This window comes from Danio aesculapii, chromosome 14 (assembly GCF_903798145.1).
Source record: "Danio aesculapii chromosome 14, fDanAes4.1, whole genome shotgun sequence".
In the NCBI taxonomy this organism is placed as follows: Eukaryota; Metazoa; Chordata; class Actinopteri; order Cypriniformes; family Danionidae; genus Danio; species Danio aesculapii.
The window spans coordinates 24,779,890-24,795,221 of record NC_079448.1 but is presented as its reverse complement, the minus strand read 5'-3'; positions in this window follow the sequence as shown (position 1 = coordinate 24,795,221).

Genomic DNA, 15,332 nt, shown 5'->3' with positions numbered 1-15,332 from the left:
TTTCCTACCGACCTCATGAAACTCTTATTAAAATATCTTTCAAAAAGGTTAGAAGCGATGAACCATGGAAACATACATTTTGTCTGCAGTGCATTTTTACTGTGATAATTGTAGCACCCAGCATATGACCTTTTTCCACATTTACACATCAGTGAGGTTTATTTAATGTGTAGATGTGAAATGCAAAACATATTAATCAAAAAACAAGGTCACAGGTTGTACCAAAACATCACATATATAAATATTATAACTAAATGTGTTGCCTTGAGAACTAATTGAAATAAAACAAGTTGGTTTAAGTTACTTAAACCGATATACAAGGAAAGTGCAGTAAAAATTCACAGCAATGTGTCCATTTAACCATTTCTCGATTAACGATTAAATATTTTCCTCAATATTTTACAAACAATACAAACTAGTCATAAACTGTATTAAAAATAAATACATAAAAATAAAAATATATATATTTACATAAATATTCAGTACAAAAAAATGGCAGTTATTAATATTAAATGAAAATAAATGGTTTCTCAATTCTTTACTCTGCCTTATTCCTTGAACCTGACTGTGTCTTGATTTTAATTTTTTCTTTGCAAAACGTCACATGCCATGCTATGTTATTGACTTTTAGTAATAAAATTGGCTACTTTGGTGTTGCTGCTGAGAATCCATTTGAGAATATTGTGCGCTATTGTGCTTTTGTCTCTTCAGTTGCCTTACAGTTGCACAGTTGAAGACAAACTGAACTAAACAGCTCCTCTAATAGAGCAGACCATAACTGACTGCCCAGTGGAGAGGACAAAGACTCTCTGGGACAACTGCACTACACTCAACATAAACCACTCAAAACAAGACAAGGACTAGTCAAAGCACCCAATGTAGATTAGCATAGACATTCATTCATTCATTTTCTTTTAGGTCACCACAGCGGAATGAACCACCAACTTTTCCAGCATATGTTTTGTGCAGCTGATGCCCTTTCAGCTGCAACCCATCACTGGGAAACATCCATACACACTCATTCACACTCATACACCACAGTCAATTTAGCTAACTCAATTCACCTATACCACTTTTTTTTTGTTTTTGAACTTGTAGGGGGAAACCGGAGCACCCAGAGGAAACCCATGCAAACACGGTGAAAATATGCAAACTCAACACAAAAATGTCAACTGACCCAGCCAGGACTCGAACCAGCAACTTATATGCTGTGAGGCAATTGTGCTACCCACCTTGTGCCACCTTGCTTCCGTTAGCATAGACACATTATGCAAATAAAAGTAAAATAAATCAAGCATTAGGCTCTGGAACAAGGATGTCCAGACTCTGTCCTGGAGGGCCAATGTCTTGCAAAGTTTTGCTACAACTTCCCCAAATACACCTGACTGGAAGCTTCCAATAGTAAGATTATAATTATCTGGTTCAGGTGAGCCTTATTGGAGTTGGACCTAAACCTTTCAGGACAGCGATCATCCAGGACCAAGACTAAAACCCTGCTTTAGTCTACACATTCTCATTCCTGACTAGTCACATATTGACAATTGGTCAGGAACCCGTCTTATCACCTTTTGTCCTCCATTGCTTCAAATGAAAAAAAAACGGTACTCATATGCTAATGCAAATGATTAGAATTATTAGTACGATATTTACTGTTACAGGGGTGTGAGTATTCTAAAGAAAAAAAACTAGTCTAAACTATTTTACTTACGTTACACTGTGAACACATTTATGAACATGTAACTCAGCATGTAACTCACATTTATGAGCATGTAGCAAAACCTAACCAATTGCCAATGTATAACAGAGGATATAGCAGGTAGATACAACTACTGTACAGTTGCACATTATTGAAAAAAAGAATAGTTCTCTGAGGCAGTGCAAGATATTTCTGTGAAGGGATAAATACAATTACTGCCTCCATTCACTGCACTATTCTGATGTTGTCTGTGAAAAAAAATCAAACATTATCACTAGAAAAATATCTTACGTCAGCTTCGTTTGTCAAATGCTACTGGCTCTCTGTGTTTTGTGACCAATCACACCAATTGCTATTGACTCCCTTTGTGTCTCGTGACAAATCCCGTCATGTGCTGAACCATCTTTTTGATTCAGTGGAGGACATCAGCAAGAGGTAGCCGGATAGTTATCAGCAATTGGAATTACCAATTTGTCAAAGTTCTTAATTCTTCACATAAAGACATTATATAGTTTCACAGGACTTGGAATGCCACACAACATTCTTGTATCGGTTTTATATGGTTGTTTTTGCAATAAATACACGACTCCAATTTTATTTGCCTTCTGCTTATTTGTATTTTTCAGAAGTGTGTAAATGATATAGGCTTAGGTGGTCCAAATATTTCTGGAAGTATGCATTTCTATAAAATGATTAATATTTTACAAATACAAACAAACCAATTAATGGGACGCATAATGTGAATGACCAAAAGCATTGGAGGACTCCACACATGATAAAACAACACCTGAGGGGTAGCCTAAGCATGAAAGTGTGACGAGAAGGGGTCCTGACCGAACATCAATATATGACGAGTCGGAAGTGAGAATGTTTCACTTGAACAAACAGCATTTGAATTAAGACAAACAGAATCAGGTATGATCCAATCTGTGCTAAATGACAGGATAACTAAAAGGGTGTGCAGTGAGTGCATGATAGCCAGAGAGAGACAGAAAGGTGAAAACGTATGACACTTTGGGACCTTCCAGACAAGTATGTGGCTTTTCAAACCATGTCCAATAAACTAAATGCCACAGGTAGACTCCAATTCATAGAAACATCTCAAGGATGATTAGTGGAAACAGGACTTCAGCTCAATGTTGAGTTCCATTGCAACAGCTATAAATACTTAAGTACAAGTCTTTTTTTTTTTCTTTTTAACACATTTCAAACCTATTTCTTATTGCCATTGTGGAATATGTTTGAGGAAATATTTGAATAATGAAAATAATAAACTAGAAAAGAAAAATCTAAACACAAAAAATATTTAAATATATTTAAAATATAATATACAAACACTGTCATAGAATTGCAGTATATTTAGCATTTTCTAATATCAATTAATTCATTTTAAATTGGGTGTGAAATTAAACAAGAAAATATGCCCCTCTTAATATCTGCTTCATTTTTAAACTCTTTGTTTACATTCTACATGATTAATCTCTACAGCGCTCTTAATTCTGTGCAACCAGAACAAAAGGTTCTAAAATAGAAGCTGCTTGAATACAATGACTTATTCACATTCTACAGTAATTTATCAGCTGGTCTGGTGCAGATAGAGCCACCGGAGATAGAAATGGGACCGGGCGGATTGCTCTCAAAGCCATTCTGGGTTTTGAAAATACATGCCCAAGGAAGAACAGGTAGCATGATAAGGAAATGAGCAATCGTTTCTTTCCATGTTGTTTTGTTGGCAGCTAAATGAACTGGGATTTGGAGCAGTCTCAGTCCCCCAAATGATACAAAGCCCCTCCAAAATGTGCTGTGTCCTCAAAGGGCAGTCGTGTGAAAGCACTTCAAGCAATGTTGTATAAAGGTCTGGGCGGAAAGCCAGTGTGTCTGTGTTTAACAGCCATAAGCATGTGTTTGCCTTGTGTCTATGGCCATGCAGCAGGTCTGGAGAAATCATTCACAGCTGTCTCTAATGGCCCAGAAGAGGATTTTGGCAGGTTAATAATCTGGCTAAATTTGTGGCTGACAAATTTCAGCACATGGAAAATAATGCAGAAATATTCAATAAGAACACAATTGCCCGTCTGTGAGAGAAACGGCTGAATCAAATCAATCAGTCTTAATATGGGTCAGATAAATTAGCCATGAATCACTGTATAATTGAGAGAAGCAACCTTATTAATCAGTGGAATGAGATGGAATTGTGTAATTTTTGATGGCATAATGACTGAAATAAAGTCTCAATGTTCCATTGCTCTACCAATGACATGCAAATCTATACACACTGTTTCTGCTCAATCTGACACTGCCCTGCCACTCTCTCTCTACTTCTCTTTTAATAACAGAGATCACATTTCTTGTAAACATATATCCAAATCTAACAATGAGATTTACAGAGTTGCTTTCTAAATCTTCAAACCATCTGAAATCTAGGTGTCATCCTCTTTCATAACATCAAGCCCACATTATGTCCCTTGTTAAGACAGTGTTCATCCACCTCCACAACTCTGCACACCCACTTTTAAGCTTGAAAGACATTAAGGCTGGTCTGGGCATTCATAACCTTTCAACCTCAACTATTGAAATTTTCTCTTGATTGGTCCTGCTAAAATCACTACTACAAATTCAACAGTGAGTGAAGTGTTGTGACTCACAACAAACAATCTGCCCACATCACAGTCATACTCTTTAAATTATATTCATTTTCCATCTCGTTTCATCTCAAGTACTATAAACAGTATAAACTCTCTTTACACTTTCTATAAAATATAAGTACGTCACAATTTGTCAATGACTTTTTCAGTTTCAGCTCTTAAAACCCAGACTAAAAGGGATAGTTAACACAAAACTATATACAGTATACTTTAGGTTGAATGGCCTTGGGGATTATTTGTCACTTGAATGCAAGAATGCTACATATGATAACAGTAAGAGTTTAGAGTAATGTTAGAGTAACAATATGCTTTTGGGGTATTACCTTTCAGGGTAATGTAGCTGTTTGTGAATGCTCTGTAAAGTGAAAAGGAAAAATGATTCTGATCTGAGTTGTCAGTAATTCCAGTCTCACAAACAGCTACGCTGGATTGTTGTACAAGTTTGCAAAATGCTATCCTATGGTGTCCCCTGGCCCATAAACACTTTATCCTACTTCACAATGTCCAAACAAACAAACAAACAATTTACTTGGAAAAATAACAGGAAAAGTGCTAGCTCATAACCATTATTTATATGTACAACCAGGTACTGTAGTATTTCTAAGCTATTAAAATGTCAACAGAAGTCACTGTAGCCCCTTTTAAACAGTGATACCAGTAAATATCTGGAAAATTTACGGAAAGACTTTGCTGGTAAATTATAAAAGTAGTTGTTCACACAGACAGGGACATTTCAGAATTTTTCTGGAAAAGACTATTCACACATCCATTCCAAAATACCGGTAAATTCTGACATCATTAACCAAAAATGACCTCTAAACAGCTGCGCTTGTTTTTGTACACATAGAAGGGGTCTGGCTTTTTGTTGATGGTTTCATTTTCATTTAAAACTATAGCATTCATGCAGCTGCTTTCTCCCAGAGACATCCAAAGGCAGAAGCACGAACTGCAGCTAAATGCTTACACATTTGACTTCATTACAAATTCTGTGGATGCATATTTGTGAACAACTTTGATGAAAACACATGGGGGAACACTTTTACAAATCGAGATGTACATAATATATGTGCGCTGGCGCTCATAAGAGCACTCCTGCACTTTACGTACACACGTGTAAAGCAACTGAAGCAGAGCTTGAAGGAAAACAGTCGACGGTTTATCATAAGTATTTTATGGATAATTTTTTTACACAGTTGACACTAAGAAGGAACTTAGAAACATTACCTGACTAACCACTAGCAGCTAAATGTGTCTGGAAAAGTATTGAAAGACTTTTATTTTTATAAACAGCACAGATGTGAATGCGTCTGAATGTTGATTGGCTGGAGTAGACGTCTCATGTTTAGAACACGCTTTTTCCTTCTGCGTTCCCACAGCGCAGCATTCCAGCAAATTACCTGTAATGTTACAACTTTTTTATCCGGAAAATTGCCAGAACTAATTTACCGGTATTTTCAAAAAGGGGCTGTTCACATATGATCCAGAAGGTCTGTATGTGTGAAAGGGGCAATTGTTAACTTAACAGTATAACACATTGTTGGAGCTTAGGTGGAAATGAAGCTGTCTAAACACTTTTTTTCTCTAAGTGGTTTTGTCTGTGTTTACATTAAAATACAGTATCGGGTGACTGAAGCCAAAACCTTCTAAAATCCAGTCAAAGTGAAGATTTTACAATAATCCAGGTACAGTGTGGTCGTGTGGCCCTACAACCAGAGTTTTTGTCTCATAGCGTCAGCATGCATGCTATTATTTTCTTTCTGATTGGCCAACAGGGATGGGTTCACACCAAATGCGTAAGATGTGAATGAGGCAAATTTCGCACATTCACGGCAAAAACATTGTCTATTCCATGACATTAATACTGTAGGATAGTAATCCACCTCTGTTCTCACATTTGCTGCTTGTTTAAACTACTTATTTAAAATAAGATGAACCAACACAATTCTTAGTTGTTGTTTTTTTTTTTTTCTGGAGGACAACTTAGTCGTTTTTACAAATTTAAGTCAATTGAACATAAAACAATTAAATTAACTTCGATTTGTGTTGGGAGAACGCTACGGTTACTAAAGTAACCCTTCGTTCCCCGAGGGGGGGAACGGAAATGCTATGTGGAAACTTCCACTATGGGGATTTCGTCAGAATCCAATCATCTGAAAGAGTATAAAAACGGGCCAATGAAATGCCAATGAGTTGGCAGCGTCAGCGTGCACAGCTGGCGTCAATGACAATCAGTCATGCTATAAAGACGTAGCCAGTGCCATGCTCGACATCCTTTTCTAGCTGAAGAGTCTTTCACGCTCAACAGCTAAGGGACAATTGTTGTGGCGAAGGAACATAGCATTTCCGTTCCCCCCCTCGGGGAACGAAGGGTTACTTTAGTAACCGTAGCGTTCCCCTTCGGATGGGGAACTCCAATGCTATGTGGAAACTTCCACTATGGGGAAATCTATGGAAAACGCCACAACGAAAGAACCTTACTGCGTCCCTGGCGAAGGGTGTGCCACGCAGTAGAGCGAGCGCACCTACAACGCCCTGAGACACAGTCTTCCAATGTGTCCCCTGGCCCTCACTTACCTGTTCAGAAACAGTTATGTTTTTCGGGGAGTCGCAATAACCCAGTAAAATAGGTTTTGATACGACAGTACGTTGGGAAAGCGTTCAGTCCCGATAGGGAGGACGCTGCGGAGCTCACCTGTTACCCAGAGGGGAGACCTGGTGACAACCTATGGACTAGCCCAGAGATGGGGAATCCTTGCATAAGGATGGTTAGCGGGGAGGGAAGACACGAGCCTGCCCTAGAAGGGGGGACTATACCGTGGCTGAGTGAACGTATGGGATCGCCAGCGGGGATCACACATAGCAGGCACCTATACCCAGAACGCGGGCTGACCAGCGGGCATGCCGACAACGTAACGGGCCAACACCTGACTCCTCCCCTGAGTCAGGTGCTGGGGGCCTCGGAGGAACTCTGCAGGGTTCGCCAATGAAATGGGGAACTAAACTGACAAAGCTGAAAAAGCGCACGTATCTCCGGGTTAGGGAGAGTGGCGCAGCAAGCGTGTTTCGACACCTCAACCGAATCGTTTCCTCAATCACCAAGGGTTGCCTAATACCCTTGAGGAAACCGGCTCCACTCGCAGATTGTAACCTTGCAAATGTATTGGGTGTCACCCAACCCGTAGCTCTACAAATGTCTGTCAGAGAGGCACCGCGTGCTAACGCCCAGGAGGATGCGATGCTCCGTAGTGGAGTGCGCTCTCACCCCCGGGGGACACGGCTCACCCTGGCCCAAAGGCGAGGGAGATGGCATCCATTATCCAGTGGGCCAACCTCTGTTTAGATACGGCACTTCCCATCTGCCGACCACTGTAATGGACAAAGAGCTGGTCAGAGGATCTAATGCTCTGAGTGTGGTCCACATATATTCGCTAAGCGCGAACAGGACACAACAATGAAAGGGCTGGGTCTGCCTCCTCCGCGGGCAGCGCTTTCAGGCTCACTACCTGATTCTTAAACGGCATGGTAGGAACCTTGGGCACATAGCCGGGCCGGGGTCTCAGGACAACGTGAGAGTAGGCCGGCCCGAATTCTAGGCACGAGTCACTGACCGAAAATGCCTCCAGGTACCTAACCCTCTTAACCGATGCCAACACGACCAGCAGAGCTGTCTTCAAGGACAGAAATCTCAAGGATACTGAGTCGAGTGGTTCGAAGGGATCCCCACGTAGGCTTGTAGCACTACCGCAAGATCTCAAGAGGGTATGAGAGGGGGGCGGGGTGGAAACATCCGCCTAGCACCTCTGAGGAACTGGATGATGAGGTTATGCCTCCCCACGGTGCCGCCATCCACGCATCATGATGAGCGGAGATGGTGGCCACGTAAACCCTCAGTGTGGAGCGCGACAGCCTTCGCTCCACCTGTCCTGAAGGAAAGAAAGCACAACACTGATCTGGCAAGATCGGGGGTCTTCTCGGCGAGAAGCGCACCACTCAGTGAATAGACTCCACTCCAGGGCGTAGGCATGCCTCGTAGAGGGTGCACTAGCCTGAGTGATGGTATTAACCACCGCCACCGGTAGGTTACCTAAGTCTTCCTCGTCGCGTCTTATGGACCCCACGTGGAGGTTCCACAGAACTAAGCGAGGGTGCCAGATGGTGCCCTGTCCCTGAGAGAGTAGGTCCTCTCTTAAAGGGACTCGCCAGGGGGGGCGTCGCGAGGAGGGAGAGTTCTGATATCCAGGTCCGGTTGGGCCAGGGGCGCAACTAGCAAGACCTGCCCCTCGTCCTCCCTGACCTTGCACAGAAACTGCGCGAGTAGGCTCACTGGGGGGAGTGCATACTTACGCATGACTCGGGGTGGAGTCGCCATTCTCCCGGGGAAGGAGCTGCCGTGAGAGCCTGTTGGCCGCACGGTTGAGCCCATCCGGGGTGTGAATAGCAAGCAGCGACTTCAGCCGCGTATGACTCCAGAGGAGCAGACGGCGAGCGAGCTGAGACATGCAGCGGGAGCGTATACCCCCCATCCGGATGGAATACGCTACCGCGGCCGTGCTGTCCATCCTGACCAGCACGTGTTGCCCCCTCAGCACCGGTAAAAAGCAGCGCAGAGCGAGAAACACTGCCAACAGCTCTAGGCAGTTGATATGCCAATGCAGCTGGGTTCCCCTCCACAGGTCCGCAGCAGCATGCCCGCTACACACGGCCCCCCCACCCCATACTGGAGGCATCTGCCGAAACGACAGCCTGCCTGGACGCCTGACCTAGGGGCACACTGGCCCGTAGGAACGAGGGGTCCTTTCCAGGGGGTGAGGGTGCGGTGACACAACGCAGTGACAGTCACTCGGTGTGTGCCTGCGTGCCATGCGCGTCTGTGGACCCGATCGTGAAGCCAATGCTGTAGTGGTCTCATATGGAGTAATCCGAGCGGCGTGGCCGCGGCTGCGGATGCCATTTGCCCCAGGAGTACCTTGTCTCTGTGCATAATCAATTGCTCCCGAGAGTGGGCTAAAAATCAACCAGTCATCGAAATAATTGAGCGTGCGTATGCCGGCGAGCTGAAGGGGCGCGAGGGCACCCTCCGCGAGCTTGGTGAAAACTCGCGGAGACAGAGAGAGCCCGAAAGGGAGGACCTTGTATTGCCACGCTCGACCTTCAAATGCAAACCGCAGAAACTGCCGGTGGCGTGGAAGTGTGGAGATATGAAAATACGCGTCCTTCAGATCTATTGCTGCAAACCAATCCTGAGGAGGAACGCATCGCGTGATGCGCATCTGCGTAAGCATTCCGAAGCGCAGCCTGTGAAGGCAGCGGTTCAAAAATGTGCTGATATAGGATTGGCCATAGCCCACCGCTCTTTTTTTTTGGGCACGATGAAGTGCGGGCTGTAAAACCCGCGCTCCATCTCGGCTGGAGGGCCGGCTCGATTGCATCCTTCGCCAGGAGGACAGCAATGTCCTCTCGCAAGACAGGGGTGGACGCAGGACTAACCCTGGTCGCCCGTGAACCTGGGAGGCCGTTTCGCGAACTGAATCGCATAGCCGAGTCTGGTCGTATGGATGAGCCATTGCGATGGGCTGGCCCGCGCTAACCAGGCAGGCAGAGCCCCCGCAAATGGTCTCACCCGCACGATCGCTGACGTGCCAGCGGCGGGGCAGCGTGGAGTGAGTGGGCTCATCCGGGGAGCGCTGGGGTCCCACAGGAGAGCAGGAGAGGAGATGTTCTCGTCTCTTACTCAAACTCCAGGAGAGGGGCTGGGAGTGGAGAGAAAGGAGACCGTTCTCTCGCGCTCCGTGAGCCATTGGCGAAATGCACCGATCCTGCGAGCTGGAAGGCATAGCGTCCCAGACTGGCAGTGTTCGGGCTGTCACATCCGGAGGAGGGGAAAAGTGCTCTTTCACTGAGGATTTTGATGGTGTTTTTTTTTTTTTTTACGCCTTTAAATAACGTGCCCCGCCCTCCAGCGGGGAAAGAGCAAATTCCCTCCTCCCCAGATGGCCCGCCTCAGGGACGCTTCGCGGTCCGTTTTACTGAACTTAGCGGCGCCCTGGGCGGGGGACGCTGGTTGCCTGCGCGATGCTTGGCGCAGCCGCGTGGCCGGAGGCGGCGAAGCAAAGCTGCGGGTGGGCGTCCTCGGCGAAAAAGCAGTGGATGTGGATGGCTCGGCGGGGGGGAGCGGTCATACAATCCCACCGATAGAGACCTCGCCCATCGCCTTCGACTGCTCTATCACCGGCGTGAATTCCTGGGCGAATTCACCGCCAGTGTCGCCGAAGAGGCCAGCCTGGGATATGGGTGAGTTAAGAAAGCGAACTTTGTCAACGTCACGCACATCACCAGGTTTAGCCTGAGGTGGCATTCCTGGATCACGGATGTGATCATCGTCCTTCCCAGGGCACACACAGCTGACTTTTTTTTTTTTTTTGTAAGAGCATAGTCGGTTGCGGTGCGGAGCGCATGCTCAGTCCTGGGTCAGAACCATCCTCGCGCAGCCGGGCCAGCGCCTGCGCTTGGTAGCGCAGAGAGGAGCACACTGCGTGAGCCTACTGTGCCCAACCAGAAAGAAGGGGATGGGGAGGCTTAGAAGGTCTCGCTTTCATCCTCCACATCACACCCCTCTAATCGGTCCGGCCGCGGGGCTGGGGGATAAACCATCTCCAGAGCCACGGCCGAAGCAGCCTGGGGAAGCACAGCTGCAAAGTCTGCTTCTGGATTCGACGCCGCGCTCAAAGTCCCGGAGGGAGCGAGCGGGTTCGAATCCTCGCCAGACCTTAACAACCCCAACCTCCAAGGATGGTGAGGATGGAAGCGCACACAGATCGGGCAGAAAAAAGTGCCCTCAGGACAGCGTGAGTTTACTGTGCACTTCCGGGAAGAAGGGGACGGTAGGCTTTGAAGGTCTTACCTCCTTATATCCTCCACATCACACCCATCTAGTCGGTCCGGCCGCGGGGCTGGGGGATAAACCATCACCAGACCCACGGCCGAAGCAGCCCGAGAAAGCATGGCCATCATTTCTGCTTTTTAGATGCTAACGCCGCGCTCTCCACCCCGGAGGGAGGGAGCGAGCGGGCTCGCATCCTTATCAGACAATGACAGCCCATCCTCCGATGCAGCGATGGACATCTGACCCCCGGTGTCATCAGGTGAGAGAGCGACCATCCAAGGACGGAGCGCTTCTCTTCACCTGAAGCTTGGATGGAGCGCGTGGAGGAGCGAGAGGTCCACGGCCCGGGGGCGGCGGATTTAGTCCCACTGAAACCCTCAGATCTGCCCGAGTGCCAACCGCAGTGCGGGGGACAACTGGGGTGGGTGGCTCTTTTGCAAGAGCGAGCCGCGATCTTAACTGCGCAACAGACATGACATCAGTGATGGCATGCACTGCCCGCGAGCACCGCATTAACATGCTGGACCCCCAGACATGAAACGATGTGCTCGTGCCCATCATCCGGGGATAGGAAACCACCGCATCCAGAAACGCACGGTCGGAGTGATGTCTTGAAAAAGACGCGCTGCACGACCGTGTTGCTCTTTTAGGAAAGCTTTTTTCCTATATACAAACCGCTCTTGGAGGACCGGACCCAAAGGACGCCAGGCAAGGGAGAAATATCCAGCTCGACCATCTGCCACTGCGTATACCTTCCCTGCACACACAAACTACAAACATATGTCCATTTTAAGTTTTTAGCTTGCCCTAATTCTATGTGGAATTCTTGACTATGAAATCGTAATAATAAATCTGAATAACTGTAAAATCTGATGTGACTGACCCACATTTTCCAGAATCATTTCCCCCTACAGACAGCTTAAACCCACCATCACGGTTTATGCATCACGTACAACTGGCTCTCTTTCGCTGTTATCTCTCCCCACACCTCCATACAGTAACAATAACATAAGGCCATTTCACACAAATCCTACACACTGTTTTCCCAATGACACACCACCATTTGTTTTGTTGGCTTGTATGTCACTTGCACAGATGAAGACAAATCTTCATAGCTTTTTGAGTTCGCTGAAGAATGACATGTGACATCTGCCAACAGAGAGTCTGTGTACAGCTTACATTTGGAATGTTCTTGATTTTACACCGTTTCCATTTCAGCAGCCAAGAGAAACAAATCATTACAGTGACAAGAGAGCACAGCTTAAGTACATTTCTTTTCAAACATCTCATGCTTTGAGCGTGTATAAATATCCACAGGAAAAATGAATGCAGAAAAAAACGACACACTCTCAGATGAATTTGCTTTTGCACATTAACTTACTGATATTACAATTACAGGCACAGCAGATGTTTGTGGAGCATCACAATGCTCATATGTGTGCACACATAGATATAACGAGAACAAATTGAAGTGTGCAAGTAATTTAAGCAATATATCTGCAACATATACTGGCTGAGTTTATGGATATAAATCTTAACTATTGTTAACTGTTGAAACTGTTGAAAAAGTCTTGTTTCTAAGTATAGGTCATCAAAGCATTAGAATGGTTGTTATGGTGTTAGTACTGTAGTTTCTAACTGCCTCAAGGGAAATGTAAAAAAGCCTACTGCAAGTGTCTGTGATTAAAGATTTATTACTTTTGGATGACAACTCAATCTATTGGCAATTTCAGACTATAAAACTCATTATAAGTTATACTGTCAACACTGGTATGATCCAAGACAAATCTCAGGAAACTAATGCTTAGTTTGACTTAAGATATTGCCAAATAAAGACAAATGCTTCTCAGTGTTTAACAGATATGGACTTTGTTGTGGGGCCCAGTTTTTCTTTGTTCTGTTTCCTACCTTCATATTATAACCTGTCTGCCATTTAGTTTATCCTTCTCACTAAAGCCCATCAGTTCTGCTTATTCATTGTCTGATCTCATTTGGAGCATATTTGATATTGTAGTTTGTTTGTACCTGTTTATTTATTACAATATATGTACTTCATCTCTGCCTCCATCCACATGTGCAGACATAGTACAGAACTATGATGCAAGGGACACTGTGCCTTGTCTAGTATTTTACGTTTTGACAGTTTAGTGGCTAATTCGTACGAGTTCAGTCGTACGAAATTGTACGATTTTAAAAAGGAGGTGTGGAACTTTACCGCACCCCTAAACCCAACCGTCATTGGCGGATGAGCAAATCGTACTAAATTGTATGAATTAGATCGTACAAATTCATACAAATTAGCCACTAAATCAAAAAGTTACGAATTGCCGTGAGATTGTGTTGGTTTTGGCGTGTTTAGATTAGGATTTTGGATGGCTGGATTGTCTTGTACAATCACCTATAGAAAGCTTAACAATTAAAATTAGCAATAAAAAAAACGTGTAATTACAAAAAACACCAGCAAATTGAAGAAAGATCTTCATCGGTTTGACAGCACACATGCTGCAAATCCTCACAAAATAAACACATTTTAAAAAAAGCGCTGTATTTTCACACAAACAGTTAATAAAACAAGCTGCATTTTCTCTGAATGCAAACAATTTACAAAAATGCGCTGCATTTTCTGACAACACAAAAAGAATGCAATACAACGCAAGTGTTTCAAGAGGACTCAAAAACATGATGGACGCTACTGTGTTGTGACTATGGCTGCGTCAAAAACCGCCTGCTACTCAACAGGTACTGCATTTGAATTTAAACGTACTACTCGGCCGCTAGAAAAGTATGCTCTATGCAGTATGAATGTGAGCATGAATGGAATTCGGACGTACTGCATCTGCCATTTTGTCATGGTCACTTAACCTACCCGCGTCAGTTGCGTCGATTCACTCCCATTCATGAATTCTCTCGTGGGGCATCACTGGATAGCGCAGCATGCATGGGATGCGCACTTCAGAATCTCGAAAGTAGTAGGTCATCCGGGTACTTCTCACATACTGATTTTCAAATTCTATGAATTCGGACATACTACTCGGCTCGCATACTGATTTTAGCACACTAGTGTGGAAGTATGCGGTTTCAGACACAGCCTATTGCTCAGTGAAGTTGTAGGTGATTTTTGAAAAGGTGAGTTTTTTGTTCGTTTATTTTAATATCCCGATTCCTGTGTGTGGCGAATGAGGCAGAGCCGAGAGTCTCATGGAGACGGAGAAGCCCTGGAAGCTAGAAGGAGGAGAGACGCCAGTGCTAGATGAGAGAGGACCATGCCTGGACGTTTTATGTTATGCTTTTGGTTTCAGTTTGTTTAATTTCTTCATTATTTAATCATTTAATAGTTCATCGGTTCTCCACCTCCTTCTTCAGGTGACCATCTAACTTCATTACACCCTGTCTTTATTATTTATTAGCCTTAATAACCATAACCTAAATAGCCAGGTTCAACACATTTCAGGGCCTCCTTGAAACATTTCCATTGCATTATGAAAAAATGGAGCACATTTTCATTAAATGTTTGCATTGTAAGAAAATGCAGCACGTTTTATTAATTGTTTGCGTTGTGTGAAAATGCATCGCATTTTATTAATTTTTTGCATTGTGTGAAAATGCATCGCATTTTATTAATTGTTTGCGTTGTGTGAAAATGCAGCATGTTTTATTAATTGTTTGTGTTGTGTGAAAATGCAGTGCATTTTATTAATTGTTTGCGTTGTGTGAAAATGCAGCACGTTTTATTAATTGTTTGCGTTGTGTGAAAATGCAGCGCATTTTATTAATTGTTTGCGTTGTGTGAAAATGGAGCATGTTTTATTAATTGTTTGCGTTGTGTGAAAATGCAGCGCATTTTATTAATTGTTTGCGTTGTGTGAAAATGCAGCATGTTTTATTAATTGTTTGCGTTGTGTTAAAATGCAGCGCATTTTATTAATTGTTTGCGTTTTGTGAAAATGCAGCATGTTTTATTAATTGTTTGCGTTGTGTGAAAATGCAGCTTAAATTGCAGTATTTTAAGCTCTCTCGGCCACTGTAGTCTTGGCTAATGTGAACACTTACAGTAAATATGAGCTAACAAAACTTTTTGTCATTAAATAATGAATTTTCCTAATACATT